This window comes from Rattus norvegicus, chromosome 3 (assembly GCF_036323735.1).
Source record: "Rattus norvegicus strain BN/NHsdMcwi chromosome 3, GRCr8, whole genome shotgun sequence".
In the NCBI taxonomy this organism is placed as follows: Eukaryota; Metazoa; Chordata; class Mammalia; order Rodentia; family Muridae; genus Rattus; species Rattus norvegicus.
Window position 1 is genome coordinate 114,475,443 of NC_086021.1, and position 18,731 is coordinate 114,494,173.

At 38.6% G+C, this 18,731-nt stretch overlaps 1 non-coding gene across 1 annotated transcript; it reads left to right on the forward strand.

Moving 5' to 3' along the window:
• Positions 1-208: 208 nt before the first annotated feature.
• LOC120102061 (small nucleolar RNA SNORA17) lies at positions 209-338 on the forward strand. The gene has a single exon (XR_005503094.1). It is a non-coding gene; the product is annotated as a small nucleolar RNA SNORA17 (small nucleolar RNA).
• The last annotated feature ends 18,393 nt before the right edge of the window (positions 339-18,731 follow it).

The following is an 18,731-nucleotide window of genomic DNA, read 5'->3' on the forward strand; positions in this document are numbered from 1 at the left end:
TCATCATCAATTAATTAGGTTAGGAGAGTTAGTTGGCATTGAAAAGGTTGTGACAAATGATCTTATTCATGATGAGTGATAATCATAAAGTATGAAGAAAATGTGAAAGCCAATAATCACCCCGAAATCTTTAGAGAGTGTGTCTAGAAGTAAGTTATCATAAACCAAAAAGTGGAGGGCATTCACTTCAATAAAGATTCTGTAAGCCCCCGCCCCTAGAGGCATTGAAGGCATTGCTGCTGTGTCACGTGTGTCACTAGATGGCAGAGAGGAGAGAGGTTATGTCTACCCTCAGGGTTGTGACCTGTGAGCATTTGAATAACTAGAAGCTTAACATTCTCTGAAAAAAAAAACAAACCTGAGATGACAACCAGTTCCTGCACAGGCCAAGATGGACTGCAAAGATGGGGAGTAAGCCAGAGTCTAGAAGAACCCCACCCGGAATTGTAGCCCTGGACAGGACAAGAATGACACTTGCATGCTAACACTCTGGCAGCCTGGGTAAGGAGTGAGCCTGAGATGACCACCAGATCAGAGCTATGGGGCCAGACAGGGAGTTTGCCTGAGATGGCCACAGGTACAATGGAGGCAGGGGCAGTCCACACCTGAATGCTTCCTGCCCAGTGCCATATTGCATAAGTTAGGCATAGTACTCAAGATACCACTCCTGAGACAACCTCAGACACTCAGAGACCCTGGGACCCATGAAGAGGAGCAAGTGAGTAAGTAGTGGAGAAATGAAAGAAAAGGAGTGAAGGATGCTAGCCCAGGGTCAAGTGCTTATGATAATGGGTAAACTGGTCATGTCCCTGGGCAGAACACTAGAACTGACTCTGGTTGCAGAGGTTCCTGGTGAGCTGACCTCAAGGGTATGAGAGTGGGAGATCTAACAGGCTCAGATCCCTATTAGGCCCAGATCCAGGGCATTGAACTGACCTATCCCAATATCTACCCCATGGTAGGCTACCTGCTGGGCTTCATGAAGGGCTGGTCTTACAGGTCCAAAACTACAGGATCTCCATGACACAGAGCCGCAACAGGATATGTGTGAGGAGTTCCAGTACTGATAGAGTAGCAGAAACCAGAGGTCTTTGTATCACCAATGAATCATTGCAATGAACATCTCAAGAAAAGAAGTGTGCTATGGGACACACCGCGACACACTATAGCTTCCTCAGGGAGATTGTTTTACTTTGTTGAGGGGGAGGTTGCAAGAGTGGATGACATTGCAAAGGATTGGGATACATGATGTGAAATTTACGAAGAACCAATAGAAAGTTTAAAATTAGAGAAGGCTGTGGGCAAACCAGTAAACAGCACCCCTCATGCCCTCTGCATCAGCTCCTGCCTCCAGGTTCTGTCCCTGTTTGAGGTCCTGTCCTAATATCCTTTGATGATGAACTGCAGTGTGGAAGTATAAGCTGAATTCTGCCTCCTCTCCCTGCCAACAAGAAAACTTGAAGATTAAGGAAGCAGCTTGTTCTTTTTGCCTAGATGAGGAAATTACAGCTGGGTCGGGTAAGTAGCCCATGGGAAACCATACAGTCCATCACAGGTAGATTTTGAACTCCGATCCAAGATCATTTGCTTTCCCATTCTGCTATGTAGATATCAGTTTGGGGTAGAGTGGAAGATTGCTTCTCGTACTAGGTTTATTTAGAGATCAAGCGACATAGCCTAGAAGAACGTCTAGAAATAAAACAAGAATGGTGTACTGTTGAGATCTACAAGGCAATATGTTTATTTTGTCCATTAAAATAGAAATCAAGTGTCAAATACCACCTTTGGTCTGCTGGTCTGTGCTCTTAACATTCTTGATGATGTTGATGACATGCATATTAATGAGGTTGGGATGACAGTGTGCTGCAAAAGGTGCAATAGTGAATATGGAAGAAGCCTTTGATATTACACAATATCCATGAGGTACCAGAAACAGGCAATATCACCACTGTTTCATTGGCACAAACACTTCTAGTTTGCAAGGATACATTAATAAAGAAATAGTAAAATCTTAAACATGACATGTTGACAAGTTCACATCAAATTAGAATTCATTTAGCAAGAATTAAAACATATCACAAGGCCAACGAGGAAAGAGAAACAAATGGTCCATTAATTCATTAATTCATTTGTTTAATGCCCTGCAATATTTACCAGATATCTGTCATATATCAGACACTCCTAGGTGCTGTATATCTAAATAAACTACAAATATTGTAGCTTTCTTTCAGTTAATTCCCAGGGCCAGAAATGTCAGAAAATAATTGCAATGAAGTTTGCTCTAATACACTGATGACGAGAAACAGGAAGAGAGTAATTACTTCGGTGAATCAGGGGGATGCTAAGAGATGAAGAGAAGAAATAGGTTGAAATTAACCCTGTGGATAAAATGGTAGTGGAGAATGTGTATGGAAAACACTTATGCAAACCAAGCAAAGAAGTGAAATACCTTAGGGAAATGGATGAGTTATAACAATGTCAGCATGACAGTTTCACATAGATGGTTGGAAGAAAAAACAAAACAAAACAAACCAACTAGCTAGGGTCTATGCCCTAAGTCCGTAATCTGATTATTGCCTTTAAAGAGTAAACAGAGGGGAGACTTAAAAATAGTGGAAAAGCCAGAACAAATGAACAGATATGGAACCCAGTAACATGTGAATGCAGATGCTCCTTGACTGTTTGATTGTGTTTTGGTTAGAATAACCATTCAGCAGTTGAAAATCTTGTGAGGAAATGGCTCAGTGGGTAAGAATGCTTGCTGTGTGTGTAGGTCTGTTGACCTGAGTTTGGATCCCCAGTAGTCACAGCAATCCAGTATTCGAATGGCTGACTATAAGCACATTGTTGTGGAGAGCAGAGAAAGAATCACTCTAGCTTGCTTACCAACCAAGGTAGTCAAAGTAGGGAGGTATAGGTTGAGGGAGAGAACCCATCTAAAGGGAATAGTTCAGAGAATAGTAGAGTAGGATACTAGGAGTCTTTGCCTGGCCTTTCCATTTGCTCTGTGCATACAAATGCACTCACCTGCATGCACACACATATGTAAACATTACACATACACACACATATAACTTTCCTCTGACACTGGTGCACACGTAACAAAAATGGCTGAAAGTATTATGAATTAAAAATGCCTTTAAAGCATCAACACTATTAAATATTCTACTCAGATGCAGTACACCATAGTATATGACTTCTTTATCCTTTGGCATACAAGACTGATTGAAAGTTACATCTGATGATGCCTACCATAACACAGTAATAGTATAATAAGCATGACATACCAGTAGCTAAAAAAGCCCTAAATTACTGGTACTTTTATACCAAAATGAAATTTTGTTAATTGAACCATTATATAATGAGGGGCATTATAACTAGTTTATATTAAGTATTTTTAAACAAACAAGGCATTCTCAAATCTCAGTGTCTCCAAAATGGAGTATTATTGGGTGATAGTTTGGGGTGTGTGTGGATCAAGTCCAGACAGCAGGCCTGCCTGGGCTCACAGTCCTGGACTAGAATGACAATGTTGAAGATACTGCCATAACTTTCTCTTCTGTGTTTACCCACCTTCCCCCAACAAATAACATGGGCAGGCCTGATGTCAACAGAAGAGGGATATATGGACCAACATAAAGAGAGGGAAGATAAATGAGGAGAATAGATAACTAGATGCAGCCATGCAACTTATGGCAGTGTACAATTTGAAACCAAATAATTCTGGTTTTCCCTGAGAAGGCCACTGTGCACATGCGCATCGATGTGCATCTGTGTTTCCAGCCTACCTTCTGTTACTGGCCCAGTTCCTGTTCCTATCTTAACCTCATTCCTTCCCTCTAGCAGTGGCATATTTCTATTCACTCCAGTTAACATGCAAGTTGGGAGATTACTTGGTTTACTGTCATTGTATGCAAAGGAAAAACAATAAATTGAAATGCCTTTGCCACTATTCCTTCTACACAATGTACTTTTATGACCAGATTTTGTTTATAATAATTTGAAATATTATGTCAGGTAGCTAAATCCTAAGACAGAGGCTCCAAGCTTTACCCTAGAAGTTGATAAGGAGCTGTGTTGGAAAGAGTAATCTAACACTGTTCTGAAATTATGGCCACACATAATTTTCTCCCTGCTTGTCTTTCATGCTCAATTATGCAGCATTTTAGTAAAAAAATTCTAGTTGAAGTAAAAGAAAAAGACATAGCATGGAAGAAAGTTAATTTCTGCTTGAGAGAACCATGAGCTTTGGATTGGGAATTCTCTAAAGGGAAGTCAGCGGCCGGCGATTACTGCTGTGGAGCCGTTTCCATTTTAGAAAAAGATAGAATGAGGATATCAATCTTTTCCTTATGGCTTTATAACTTCGAAGATCTTAGAGATATGGGCTATTACTCTAAAGAAATAGATTAGCAACCATGCTTTGAAAAACTCAAAGAACTTGTTTTCCATTTGCTTCATAGTTGTTTCCCGCCAGGAGAGGGGTTACCCCCAGACAGTGCTGTCATATGTTATTTGAGGCCATTCATAACTCTATTCCATAGTGATGTCACTTCTACTCAAATAATGTTTGTTATCTTCTCAATCTCACTTAAAATTGAGTGATGTAATATATGACATTAATTTTAGGTTTTCCTGGCCCTCTTCCCATTTATAGAGCTTAATGTATAGAACATTCAGCCCAAATGTGGATTAGTAAATAATTTCATCGAGACATTTGAGTGCCTCTTTTATCACAGGACTGCAAGCAGGAAATAGATTTTCCTGGTAAGGGAAGTGGATTATTTGTGTGTATGGTACATATGTTCTGGTGTTTATTAATTCACTTAACCCATTCAATAATATTTATCATCTAACATATGCTGCATCTTGTGCTAATTCAGCAGAAGGATGAAGTTTCTGTTCCCCACAAGCATACATGCCATTTATGGTGGAGAATAATGTAAAAATTAACACTGAAAGCAACATCGAATAGAAATTACTTCTATCCAAAATGTTTTCTGAACATTTCTTATGCCTATGGTCTCTTATGTGTGGTAAGGTTTGAAATACAAAGGATCAGGAGTGATCCTTACAGCTTGTGATTTAGTTTCATAAAATGAATGAAAATGTTTTTGAAAAGATAATATATGTTACATCAGTTATACAGTAATAATTGTGTTGATATATAGTAGTTATAACAATCAAAACTGAGTTTCATTTAGTTCTTAAGGCTTTCTGACTGCCCTGATTAAAGGTGTTTCAAGTGGGGTTGGGGATTTAGCTCAGTGGTAGAGCGCTTGGGTAGGAAGTGCAAGGCCCTGATTTCGGTCCCCAGCTCTGAAAAAAAAAATAAAGGTGTTTCAAGTATCTTGTGTGCTTAACAGGCAAGGGAGACATTAATTACCATCTCCACCATACAGATGAAAAAAAGCTGAGTTCAGTTAATAAATGGGCTGTGTGTTTTGCTAAAATACATGAGTAGTGGGTATAAGAATCAGATTTTCAAATCCCATGTTAATGCTGAAAGGCTAGAATACTAAAATATTCTAGGAATAAAAACAAATATCATTTCATAGAAATAGACGTTGTTTTTAGGAAAGACAATAATAGATTTTTGTGGGAGCAGAAAATTATAATGAGCTCTTTCAGGATGAGGTAATATTGTTTAGAGTAGATGGGAGGGTGGACTTTGAAGAGAGATTTAAGATGTGGGCACGACCTTCAAATGATGACATCAGATAAACCCAAAGGTGAACTTCAAAGTGTTTTCTTCTCTTGGGTGGCATTTTCGAGTCCTTCATACCTAGCTTTATGAGTAGGAAGGTCTAATTAAATGTGGAAAATGCCTTGCAGGAACATCTGAGAGTGAAATCTGAATCGGCCTACCTTCCAGAAGGTTTGCTGTTAGGAGCCTCAGAGTGTGAAGAGATTTCACAGGAGAAGGGACACATGGTTCCTCCAGCTTTGCCACACAGACTTTCGTGAACTGAGCCTAGGAGAAACCCTCACCCCTCCCAGGCTGCTGTTGGTCCCTGTGAGTGTCTCTTTGCTTGCAGTCTCCCATCCTTCTTTGACCTCTGCCTTTTGATTTCTCATTCTCCCTTTGCTTTCCCTTTTCTCTCCCCTAATCTAAATGATTCTCAATAAGGAAATTATGCATAAAACAAACTAAACACTTAGCCATATGTAATTTAGAATGGGTACCAATCCGATTCCTGAATGCGATATTTCTAGAAAAGAACATACCTTTTAACTACAACTAGAATAAAGAAGCATTTTCCAAGAATTCACAATATTTTCTCTAAAGATTGCAAACGTGCTGGATTTAGTTAGAGCTATGTTTAGCTATAGGCCACTACCAGTTTCAGCTGAAGTTCACTTAATGTCATCCATTTCTTTGAAAGTTCCAGAGACTAAAAATAGCCCCCAAGTTTTGGTGCAGTTGCACGAAGATTCCATGCAGCATTTTCTCCTGATTACGCAGCATGGGGCTTGGTATTTATGTCACACTATTGTAAGGAGACAGTTTTTTAATCCCTCAAATTTCAGTGTGTCCAACCTGTTTTGCAGCAAAGCTGAGGTGCAAGCATATTAATTTTAGTATATATCAAATGCAAAGTTTCAATGTTCCTCTGATGTAAGTCCACAGTGAACTAATTTATGCAATGAGATACTTGCAATATGATTCAGTTCCTAGACCTGTTTTACATACACACTTTGGAATTCTACCTACCACGTGAAATATAATACATAAAGCAGAGTTGTACTTTATTTTTTTTTAAAAAAACACTCTGCGGTCTTCCAAGATTAAGGGTTAAAAATATGTTATTGAGACGATTATGAATCTTTGTATTTTGAATAGTTTTTTAATGTCTAAGGATGCAATATGTGTAAATGGAAAAGTTTAATTGGCAGCATAAAAAACCTAACACTAATATAGATTTGTTCTTCATTCTTAGAACAGAGGAGTAACACTTAAACTAGGGTTTCTTCACAAACCAACAATTAACCGGGAAAATTGAGTCAAAGTGGTTATTTTTAGCTGTGGATGCATGGGTTCTAGATTTAATCTTTCTAAATATAGTTAGCTGGGGGTACCCATCAATACACTTTGCTAAGTTACACGATGTGGTGGCAGTGCTGAGAGAATGATAGATAACTTTGTGATATTTCAATGAGGGCACTGTGACACAAAACACTTTTAATGATTTTTTTAATTGAGTGAAATTCATAACATTTTGCTGGTTAGTTTTTTGTCCACCTGACACAAGCTAGGACTTCAGTCTTGCTTCCCTGATTTTAGAAAATTCTATACAAAATGCACATGAAGGGAAATAATTAAACAGTTCTACCTCTGTGCAAAACAAGGCTAATTACAACTATTCTAAGATATACATGCATAGAGGTGCAATAAATGGTATTCACATTGTTAATGGCAAATGCCAATTCTCTGATTGAACTTAAGGGCCATTAAATAGGAGGGAAATCTTGCCTGGTACTAGAAACCTAGCCAGCTTCTCAGGGCTAATGAGGTCATGGATCTTAGAAAAGAATCTACGATCACCATTTTACTAGACCAGCATAATTCCGGCATTCTAAATTTTACTCTTATACCTAGAGATTACTGTAGCTGTAGCCACTCATCCAAAAGGCTGTTCTTTACAGCAAATGGAGACACCACAGAAAAGCACAGCTAGACCCAGTGATCAGAAGATCATGAAGGTCCAAGACTCAATGAATACCTCTATATCACAGATTCTAGGGAACATAATGAAAGAGGGATTTAAAAGAAGATGACTCATAATACCACGAAGTAAACTGTAAACTGGCTACATAAACCTTACATGTTAATGTAAATGGTGGCTCTTCCACAGGGTCCCATCTCAAGACAAAGAACTACAAAAAACTAATGCCTGCTGGGAGAAACTAATTAGTCCATCCCAGGCAAGAGCTCCTTATTGGTTGTCCAGTGTTTGAATTTTTTAAAGACTAGGATTTAAAGTCATAAATATCTTACGTTGTGATAGTAATATGAAATCTTTGAGATAAACAGGAAAGGAAAGCGTTACAGTCTGATGGTGATGTGTTTGTGTGCCAAGTTGAAAAGAGCTAATTTTGTCTATTACCTTGTTTATTTGTTTTGCTTTTTGTTTTTTGTGTGTTTGTTTGTTTTAGTTTTTCACAAGCTATGGTTATCTGGGAAGAGGAACCATGCTACCACTGGGCAGGTGGTATGGGTTGGGTAAAAACCAAAACAAAACATGCTAAACAAGCCATAAATAAATAAGCAACATTTCTTTGTGGTCTCCATGTCTGTGTTTTCCCCAGTTACAGCTCTGCTTGAGTTCCTTCCTTGACTTTCCTTAATGATGGACTTTGATAGGCATATGTTGGCCAAATAAATTTCCTCCAAAAGTTCTTTTGATCATGGTGCTTTTCTCAGCAATAGGAAAGAAAGTAGAATACTATTCAAAACCATGGTAGCCATACCTACTGGGAACAAAAAGGCAAATGGCTGCCTTCCTAAATTTTTAAGTATTACTATTTTATTTTTGAGAAGTTTTATATAAAGATACTATATTTACATCATTTCACCCCTGCCTCTGCCCACTCTAACTCCTTCCCTGTCCCCACACTCAAATACATAACTTTTTCTTTAATTATTACACACACACACACACACACACACACACACACACACTACTGAATCTACTCAGTGTTTCTTACATGTATTTGCATGTGATTAGATAACCTATCAAGGTGATCTCCTCCTTTGAGAAAACCAATTCCTCCTCCAAGTAGGCACTGCTATTCTATTGCTCTTCTTCTAGGGATGGAATTTTGTGAAATGTTCCCCTTCCACCTTCACATGCCCTGTCATATGATGCTGTCATTATTCATGTCTTTTTAATCATCCATGCATGAATGTGGCTTCCACGTCATGCCTAGCAAATACCACCTAGCAAAGCATGTCCTATTCCTTTGGCTATTACTCTCTGTCTACTTCATGAGTTTTCCTGGGTCTCAGGTAGAGGGGTTACATCCAATGGGGCTAGTCATCCCACAGTCACTTATAGTCTGCACTTTAACCAGTTCTGGCTTTCAGTAATGGACTCATCTACTGCAAAATGAATCTCCTTTGATGAAGGATGAGAACTATACTTACCTGTCAGCATAAGTATTTAGAATATGCTTAGAAATAATCTTTCTTGTTTTAGGGAAATGGCCAAGTATGTTTTCTTTTGGGATGTATGACCTAAGTCACGGATGGGTTGGCTATCTTTACAGTACCAGGCATGAATTCCCTCCCATTGAGTTGACCTGAAGCACATTTAGACAGCTGTTAGTTACTCGCAAGATAAAAGTGTCACTGCTGCATCTATGTAGTTTGTAGGCTTTACAGTGGGTGGGACTATTGATTGTTTTCTCTAACAGCAGCTAACATAGCACGTGTGTGCACGTGCACACATGTCCGCTATCATACACACACACACACACACACACACACACACATACACACACACACACACAGAGAGAGATAGAGAGAGAGAGAGAGAGAGAGAAAGAGAGAGAGAGAGAGAGCTTTAAAAAGAATACATTTTCCTATGGCTTTTTCAAATATTCTAGCGTTGTTTATCTCTCTAACATCTTCCTCTTTATTATCCTCCACCCTCCCCACTTAGTATACCTAGAATCTTTTCCATTTCTGTCTTAAGAGCCTGTGCCATGTTGTGTTTCTCTTGGGTTTCATTTTAATTCATTTGTTAACTATGTGCAAAGATTTTTACATGAGTATTTGTCGTACCCATTTGTAGAGTAGCAAAATGACATTTATCATAGAAACCAAGTGTGTCGTGTCTTTATAATTATTCAGTCTTTCCCCAAAGTGCACAATTATTTGGATATTGTCATCTCTCTCTTTCCTTCTCTCTTTTTTTTGCCATGAACCCAAAAGTGGGGACTTGCTGGTGCATGATGGTACAGGAAGTAAAACAGGAAGAAGGCAGTTTGCAATAGTTTAGCAGCTGTGTTATTGGTGTTGTAGCTGGATGTGCAGTGACAACAGAGATTTCCTGCTAGAGATGAAGTCTGCAAAGCCAAAGAAACAAGGTAAAATGGTTTTCTACTTTTGACCTCTGAAGGTTATTAATTCTGTGCTTTACTTCCTCTAATATGTTTATGATCATGCACATTATATGTAATATCACTTTGATAGTATTTATATATAATAACATTTTCTATTTGCTTGATCACACAGAACAATTTTAACATAAAACATAGAAAATATAAAAATATTACCTATATAGAGAGTACATGTGATCCTGAAATATACCTGACTCAAAAACAAACAAGAAAAGACAATTATTTGTTGTTAATATAAAAGGAACTTTTTAGAAAGCCTTTTTCATAATCAGATTTCAGTTAGAATCCTATCCATATTTTTTAAGTAGATGATGAAATATTTCACATATAATTGACTTAAACATCCTGGGTCATGGCTTAGCCTCTCAGTAGTGGCCTTCTCAGAGATCTGATGAACTTAAGCAGAGAAATACTCTAGTGAGTGATGTTTAGAAAACCCTTTCCTACAATTTTGTTTATTTAATTGTGTCACCTCTGTTCTTACACAATCTAGTTCTTTCTTTAGGAATCCTCAAGCAGAGGACCTTTAGATATATTTTGGAGAGGAAAATGGTGGTGTGCCATCTCATGGTCCTGTTCTTCACAAGGCTGAGATGAAGGGTACAACTCTGTTACTTCCCTCGAGTGGCTCCAGCTATGGCTGTGGACTCTGTTTCTTAGAGCACTTCACACTTATCAGATCTAGTCTGTCAGGTAGAAGTTTAAATGGAGGAATTGGCAACACTCTGAAGGATCAAGCTGTCTTTGCCTTTTCTTAGTGTCTGGTGGCTTTGGCAGACTTGCAGTTTCTGTTCATGTAGCCCCTTCGCTTTGATTCCATGAAGGTTCCTCTATGGGTATTTGTGTGCCATTCCTCTTAGTATAAAATTAGTATATATCCTGTGGAAATGGCTCAAAAGACTGGAGTTCGCGTCAGAGGTACCCATGTAAATGCCAGGCAGGCACAGTAGACTTTCTGAAACTCTAGAACCTGGGAGGCAGAGCCAAGAATACCTGGGAAAAACCTCACTAGCTAGACTATCAAACTCCAGGTTAGGTGAGAAATCCTCCATCTATTGGAAAATAAATGCTGAGGGAGACATCAAAGATCGCCATGTGATCCCACACACACCTAGATGCTCTTACAAACAGGCATGCACACCACACATACACGTTTGACCCAAAGCAGTCACTAGATAGAGATTCTACTCTAATTCGGTCTGACCTCATCTTAACTTCATTGCCTTCAGCAATGATTTTGTTTTCAAACTCATGTGTGAGTTCTGGGTTTTATGAGGTAAATACATATTTGGGCAATAAATATTTTCACGCACTTCAACATCAATGCCTGGAAATATAATCAACTGTATAAAATATAGTGCAAAAACAGTAGTTGTATCTTCAATCTCAGGAAAGAGTAGAAAGTTGATTTGCGGGACATATATAATCATATATATATATATATATATATATATGTATACATGCTACACTACACATATCACACACACATATATATTCACATTGACACACATCATGTAAATTAATTCCCCTGAATGATGCTAAGAGATAAAACAGAAAGTCTATGGTACTATAATCAAGAATTTGTAACTCTGGGAAGTTGATTTCAGGACCTGGGTAGATGGCTTAGTATCAGATAAGAGGGCTCGCAGTTCTTGCACAAGAACCAGACTCAGTTTCCAGCACTCATCATATCAGGTGACTCAAACTATTTGTAACTCTAGTTCTGGGGGATCAGACATTCTTTGGCCTTTGCCAGATCCTGTAGATACACAACACATGTAAACTCATGAGACACACATAAATGATAAATATTTCAAAGTTGCTGACTTCGAATAGCACATCTCATATATATATACATATACATATACATATAAGAACTAAGTTCAGATTTCAAAACAATGATGCCTAATTGGAAGATGATATAAATGATGGAGGTCCATAGAAAGGTTCTTCTTACATGTGCATAGCCTGGGAAAAATACATGGAGACTTTCAGAGTACCCTCCTCTTTCTCTGCTCCATAAAAGAGAGTCATTTATATTGTGATGGACATTGTCCTAGTCATGTGCAAGAATTGTCCATTTTTCCAAGAAAGGGATTCTTTATTTCATTGTAAACTTAGATTAGAAAATGTGGACTATGAACACCTAAAATTGAGTCTGTGGCCTTCTGTGCACAGAACTCAAGGTCCCACCTACCTAGAATAAGGACCAGAAGGTGAGAGGTGTCTTAAACCTTAATAGAGCAGGACACATACTCTGGTTTGGATATGAACATTATGTTGGAGTTTGATCTCCAGCTAGTGTCAGATGGATTCACAGTTTAATTATTATTGGGCAGAGGAGGTCTGGACTAAGATTCTTAAATGCTCAAGGCCTAGAAATAAGAGCTTAGTGGTACAGGTACAAGAAAAGGATTCTCCATAGCCAACTTTGCTCCAAACAGGGTAAGGAGCTTCTCTAATAAATTTCCTTTTATACACAGAGCCCATAATCATTTGATCACACTCTGATTCTATTCAGTCTTGGATCCAAGTATAGTTTGTTTTGTTTTAGGTTTTATTTCAGACATTCAAAAGTAGGATTATTTTATTTATCTTATTTGCTATATTCAATGTTTACCATTGTCTTTCAATGTTAGGATACTGTTATTCATTAATTAGCAAATATTTTTTCAAAGGGTGAGGACTCTGAAAGCTGTACAAAAGGTTGACTCATTGCTGTTTTTCTGGACCATGATTTAGACATACATCCTTTTAAGAATTTCTAATACAAAGATAAGAAACTAATGAAGAGGAGTATTTGAAATATTCCATGATTATGTATGAAACACTTGGAAAACTTCCTACCTAAATTTAGTCCTTCAATATAATCCTGGATGCTCCAGGCTTAGGAGAAATACCACTAGTTCACTGTGAGTTTCAAAGAACCACACTAGCACTTGAATCTTTCCAGACAGCCTAGGAAATAAGCTATTATTATGGGCTGCATGCCCTATTAATTTTGTAGTCTTATGTTTACAAAATATACAAAACTAATTGTTCAAACTGAAAACAATTATTTAGATATTAGCAGTGGTTATATGTTTATTCATCAGACCGTAAGCATTAATGATGATATTTCATGATTGTATTAGATAATAATGGGGGATGTTAGGACTGCATGTATCATGCATCTAAAATAGCAGAATGGAGAGTTCTGTATGTGTTCCCCTGTGAAAGAGTTTTTGTATATATCCCAAAGTATTGATAGTGTTTATTTGTAAAAAGTAGTTTTAGCTTAGTCTTAGAGTATATTTTCAAATTTTCTATATTTCTTTGAAGATTTGTATATTTTCTTTGAAGCATTTAATGAACAAAGGTAATAATAATGAGTAGTTGAGTTACACACTGCTCTAAAGGTAAAAGCCTGGCATATGAGCAATGAAATAGTTTTCATTTTTGCTTCTAATCTCTGCTTGTGTTGACATTTGAAGTGCTCCTCTTGGGTCCAACAAGAAGATAACAATTTTCTGAATAGGTGTTACTGTCTGTCTGGGATGAAGTTGTTGACAAATAGGGTCATTAAAGAGCATTGATAATAGTCACAATGATGGATGCTCAGATTCACATTCCACTTGGCACTTACTAAATCTCTCCGCAGTTATTTTTGGAACATACATTTTACCCAGGAAGATATTTCTTCAGCAAGGACATCATGGTTTGTATGAGGCCGTGTTAACCATTGATATGAAAGTAAAAGTTGGTTACAATAGAAAAATGTTGTTGTAAACATTAGACATTTGAAAATCTACTGCATTATAAGCACATTCAAACTGTTTTAAAAGTTGCATAGGCATATGGTACTACCAATCTTTGGAGCCACAGGCGATGAAAGAAAATCTTGCTGATAAGTGTGGGTCAGAGGTGATGGTCAAATACCAACAACTGCCAAGCCTCTTGATATACCAGCAGAAATAGATGGTGAGACCCTCTTGATATAAATATTACAGCTTAGGAGAATTGGGCTAGGACTAAACTAGACTCCTTTCCTGCTCATTAGAATGCACGTGTTATAGTTATCTAAAGACTTCTGTTCATCTGGGAACTCTGTTAGTTATAATACCAATGTATTAGGGTCCTCTTGAGTAACAGAATTTATAGATTCATTTTTGTCTATGTAAGTATAAGGGTGATTTATTAGAATACTGAAAGCTGTGGTTCAGATAATTAATGACTAGCTTAAAAGAAAGTTAAGGAATCTAGTTTTGTTCAGTCCACAAGGCTGGATGTCTTAGATGGTCTTCAGTATATGCTGGGATCTCAAAACAATAAGCTTCAATGGCATTGAAGGAGTGGATGTGCTAGCAAGGTGAGAGCAAGTACGCAAAGAGCAAAACTTCCTTCTTCCATGTCTTTATTTATATTTCTAATTGAAGATATGGCCAAGATTAAAGTTTGACTTCCCATTTCAAGATCTGGATCAAAGATGTATGCCTTCTTACCTTAAAGGTCAGGATTAGAAGTGGATTCTCTCAAGCAAAAATAACCTGTCACAGGTGTGTCCTTTATTTCTGGATTGTGGCTCATTTCAGATGTAGTCATGTTCACCACTAATATTAGCCATCACAACCAACCTGTCTGACAACATGTATCCACCTATGCAATAATGGCATGACTACAATGCAATGGTGACCAACTACTTCCTGATTGCATTTGACGACCGGGTTACAAAGAAGCATTCACATCTGTTCTGCAAAGATGATGAACACCCATGTCTGTGGAGCTTATGGATGCTAGGGAGAAAGTTAGTATTGTTGTTTTCCTAATTTTTAATATAGATAGATCTATATCCAGTCCCTTTCCTAATATTGCATTAATCTGACTTCTACATATTTGTGTTTATATACACAAACAAATGCTAGATCAGAGGCACTTTTCTTTGGAATGAACAGTAAGAAAGAATTAAGGCTTTTCAAGTTGCTAATATATGGATGTTGAAGAACAAGTCCTAAACCTGACACTTATGGCATCCCATTTGAGACGTTTTAGTGTGCTCAAAAACCAAACTAATATGGGCAGAGAACTTATCACAGTATCCACATTATGTCTTCTGGAAAACGAAATCATTATTATAGAGTAACATAGGTTATGGCATCCCAAAGAAGTATCAGAAAGACAAATTGGTAAGTACTCCTGAATCAATTATAAGAAATGACAATTCACAAGAAATTCTTAGTTGCATGTTAAGTTAAACATTAGTAAAATATCAAACTCATAAATAAAGAAATGCCTAAGTAGACAGCATGCATGTGAGGCAAAATGAATGTTTTCTGGAGGTGACTTACTAAGAACTTGTAAAAAAAAAAGCTTAGCTTAAAATGATAACAAATTTATCATTTTATTAGACTAGAAAATATAAAGTTCAAAACTTCTGATTTGGATTCAGTGCCCATTTAAGTTGATTTTAGCTTTAGAGTTTTTTTTAAATTTTATTTTTATTGGATATTTTATGTATTTACATTTCAAATGTTAGCCCCTTAGTCCCCTCTTCCATACCACCTTTCCCCTCCCCCTGCTTCTATAAGGATGCTCCCACCACCATCAATCCACTCTCACCTCAACACCCTGGCATTCCCCTACACTGCAGCATCAGGAATTCTCAGGATCCAGGGCATAGCTTCCCACTGATGCCAGACAATGCCCTCCTTTTGCCACATATGCAGATGGAGCAAGGGGTCCCGCCATGTGTATACATTGGTTGGTAGATTCGTCCCTAAAAGCTGTAGGGGTTCAGGTTGGTTGACATTATTTTTCCTATGGTGTTACAAAACTCTACATCTCATTCAGTCTTTTCTCTAACTCCTGTATGGGGGTCCCCTTGTTCAGTCCAATGGTTAGCTGCAGACTTCCTCATCTGTATCAGTAGGGCTCTGGCAAAGCCTCTTAGGAGACACCCATATCTGTCTCCTGTCAGCAAGCACTTCTTGGCCTCAGCAATAATGGCTGGGTTTGGTGGCTGCATATGGGATGAATCCCCAGGTGGGGCAATCTCTGAGTGACCTTTTCTTCAGTCCCTGCTCCACTCTTTTTTTAATTTTTTTTATTATATATTTCTTTACTTACATTTCAAAGGTTATTCTCCTTCCTGGTTTCCTGTCCATAAGGCCCCATTACCTTCTCTCCCCCTCCCCCATATGGGTAATTCCCCTATACATCCCCCTTATTGCCCTCCCTCACATTCCCCTGCACTGGGGGTCCAACCTTGGCAAGACCAAGGGCTTTCCCTTCCACTGGTGCCCCAACAAGGCTATTCTCTGCTACATATGCAGTTGGAGCCCTGGGTCAGTCCATGTATAGTCTTTCAGTAGTGGTTTAGTCCCTGGAAGCTCTGGTTGGTTGGCATTGTTGTTTTTATGGGTTTGCAAGCTCCTTCAACTCTTTCAATACTTCCTCTAATTCCCCCCAAGGGGGTCCTATTCTCAGTTCGGTGATTTGCTGCTAGCATTGACCTCTGTATTGGACATGCTCTGGATGTGTCTCTCAGGAGAGATCTGTATCCAGTCCCTTCCTGCATGCATTTTTTAGCTTCATCAATCTTATCTAGTTTTGGTGGCTGTATATATATGGGCCACATGTGTGTCAGGCTCTGAATGGCCATTCCTTGAGTTACTACACTAAACTTTGCTTCCATATCCCCTCCTATGAATATTTCCCCCTTTTTTAAGAAGGAGTGGGAGCATCTGCATTTTGGTCATCCTTCTTCTTGAACTTCCTGTGGTCGGTAGATTGCATCTTGGGTAATTTGAGGTTTTTGGCTAATATCCACTTATCAATGAGTGAATATCAAGTGTGTTTTTCTGTGACTGAGTAACCTCACTCAGGATGATATTTTCTAGAGTTTTTTTTTTTAATTGGCTATTTTCTTTACTTACATTTCATACGTTATTCCCTTTCCAGGTTTCCCTTCTGGAAACTTCCTATCCTATCCCCCCTGCCACTGCTTCTGTGAGGGTGCTCCCCCACCCTCCCACCAACTCCCTCCTGCCTCTCCACCCTGGCATTCCCCTACACTGGGGAAATCTAGTCTTCACAGGACCAAGGGCCTCTCCTCATATTGATGCCCGACAAGGCCATCCTCTGCTACATATGCAGCTGGAGCCATGGGTCTGTCCATGTGTACTCACTAATTTTGTGAGTTAATTGTGCTAACTTGACACAAGCTGGAGTTATCACAGAAAAGGAACCTCAGTTGTGGAAATGGCTTCATGAGACCCAGCTGTAACGTATTTTCTCAACTAGTGGTCAAGGTAGGAGGACCCTGTGGTGCTGTCCCTCGACTGGTGGTCTTGGGTTCTATAAGAAAGCAAGCTAAGCAAGCTAGGCAAGCCAGTAAGAAACATCCCTCCATGGCCTCTGCGTCAGCTCCTGCTTCCTGACCTGCTTGAGTTCCAGTCCTGACTTCCTTTGGTGATGAAATAACCATGTGGAAGTGTAAGCTGAATAAACCCTTTCCTCCCGAACTTGCTTCTTGGTCATGATGTTTGTGCAGGAATAGAAAACCTGACTAAGACACCATGTGTATTCTTTGTTTGGCGGTTTAGTCCCTGGGATCACTGGGGTGTCTGGTTGATTGATATTGTTGCTCTTCCTTTTGGGTTGTAAACCCCCTCAGCTACCTGTGATCTTTCCCTAACTCCTCCATTTTGGGTCTCATTTTCAGTCCAATGGTTGGCTGTGAGCATCTGCCTCTGCATTTGTCAGGTTCTGGAAGAGCCTCTCAGGAGACAGCTATATCAGGCTCCTGTCAGCATGAACTTCTTGGCATCTGCAATATTGTCTGGGTTTGGTGACTGTCTATGGGATAGATCCCCACATGTAGTAGTCTCTGGATGGCCTTTTCCTTCAGGCTCTCTTCCACATTTTGTCTCCATGTTTCCTCGTGTGAGTATTTTATTCCCGCTTCTAAGAAGGACTGAAACATCCACACTTTGGTTTTCCTTCTTCTTGAGCTTCATTTATATGTGCATTGTATCTTGGGTATTCTTAGCTTTTGGGCTAATATCCACTTATCAGTAAGTACATACCATGTGTGTTCTTTTGTGATTGGGCTACTTCATTCAAGATGATATTTTCTAGTTCTATCAATTTGCCTATGAATTTCATGAAGTCTTTTGTTTTTAATAGCTGAGTAGCTCTCCATTGTGTAAATGTACATTTTCTGTATCCATTCCTCTGTTGAGGGACATCTGTGTTCTTTCTAGCTTCTGGTTATTATAAATAAGGCTGCTATGAATATAGTGGAGCATGCGTTCTTGTTATATGTTGGAACATCTTTGGGTATATGCCCAGGAGTGTTATAGCTGGGTCCCTAGGTAGTACTATGTCCAATATTCTGAGGAACCTCCAGACTGATTTCCAGAGGGGTTGTACCAGCTTGCAATCCTACCAACAATGGAGGAGTGTTCCTCTTTCTCCACATAATGAGCTTGACATTTGATTTTTATTTTAGCTTTCTAATTGCTGGCTCAATTTTCTGAATCCCTTTGGAAACTTTGGATTTTTGTCACACAGTTTAACATTATTCTTTCTCTCTTAATTTAGTTATTTTAGAATAACTACTACTGTGT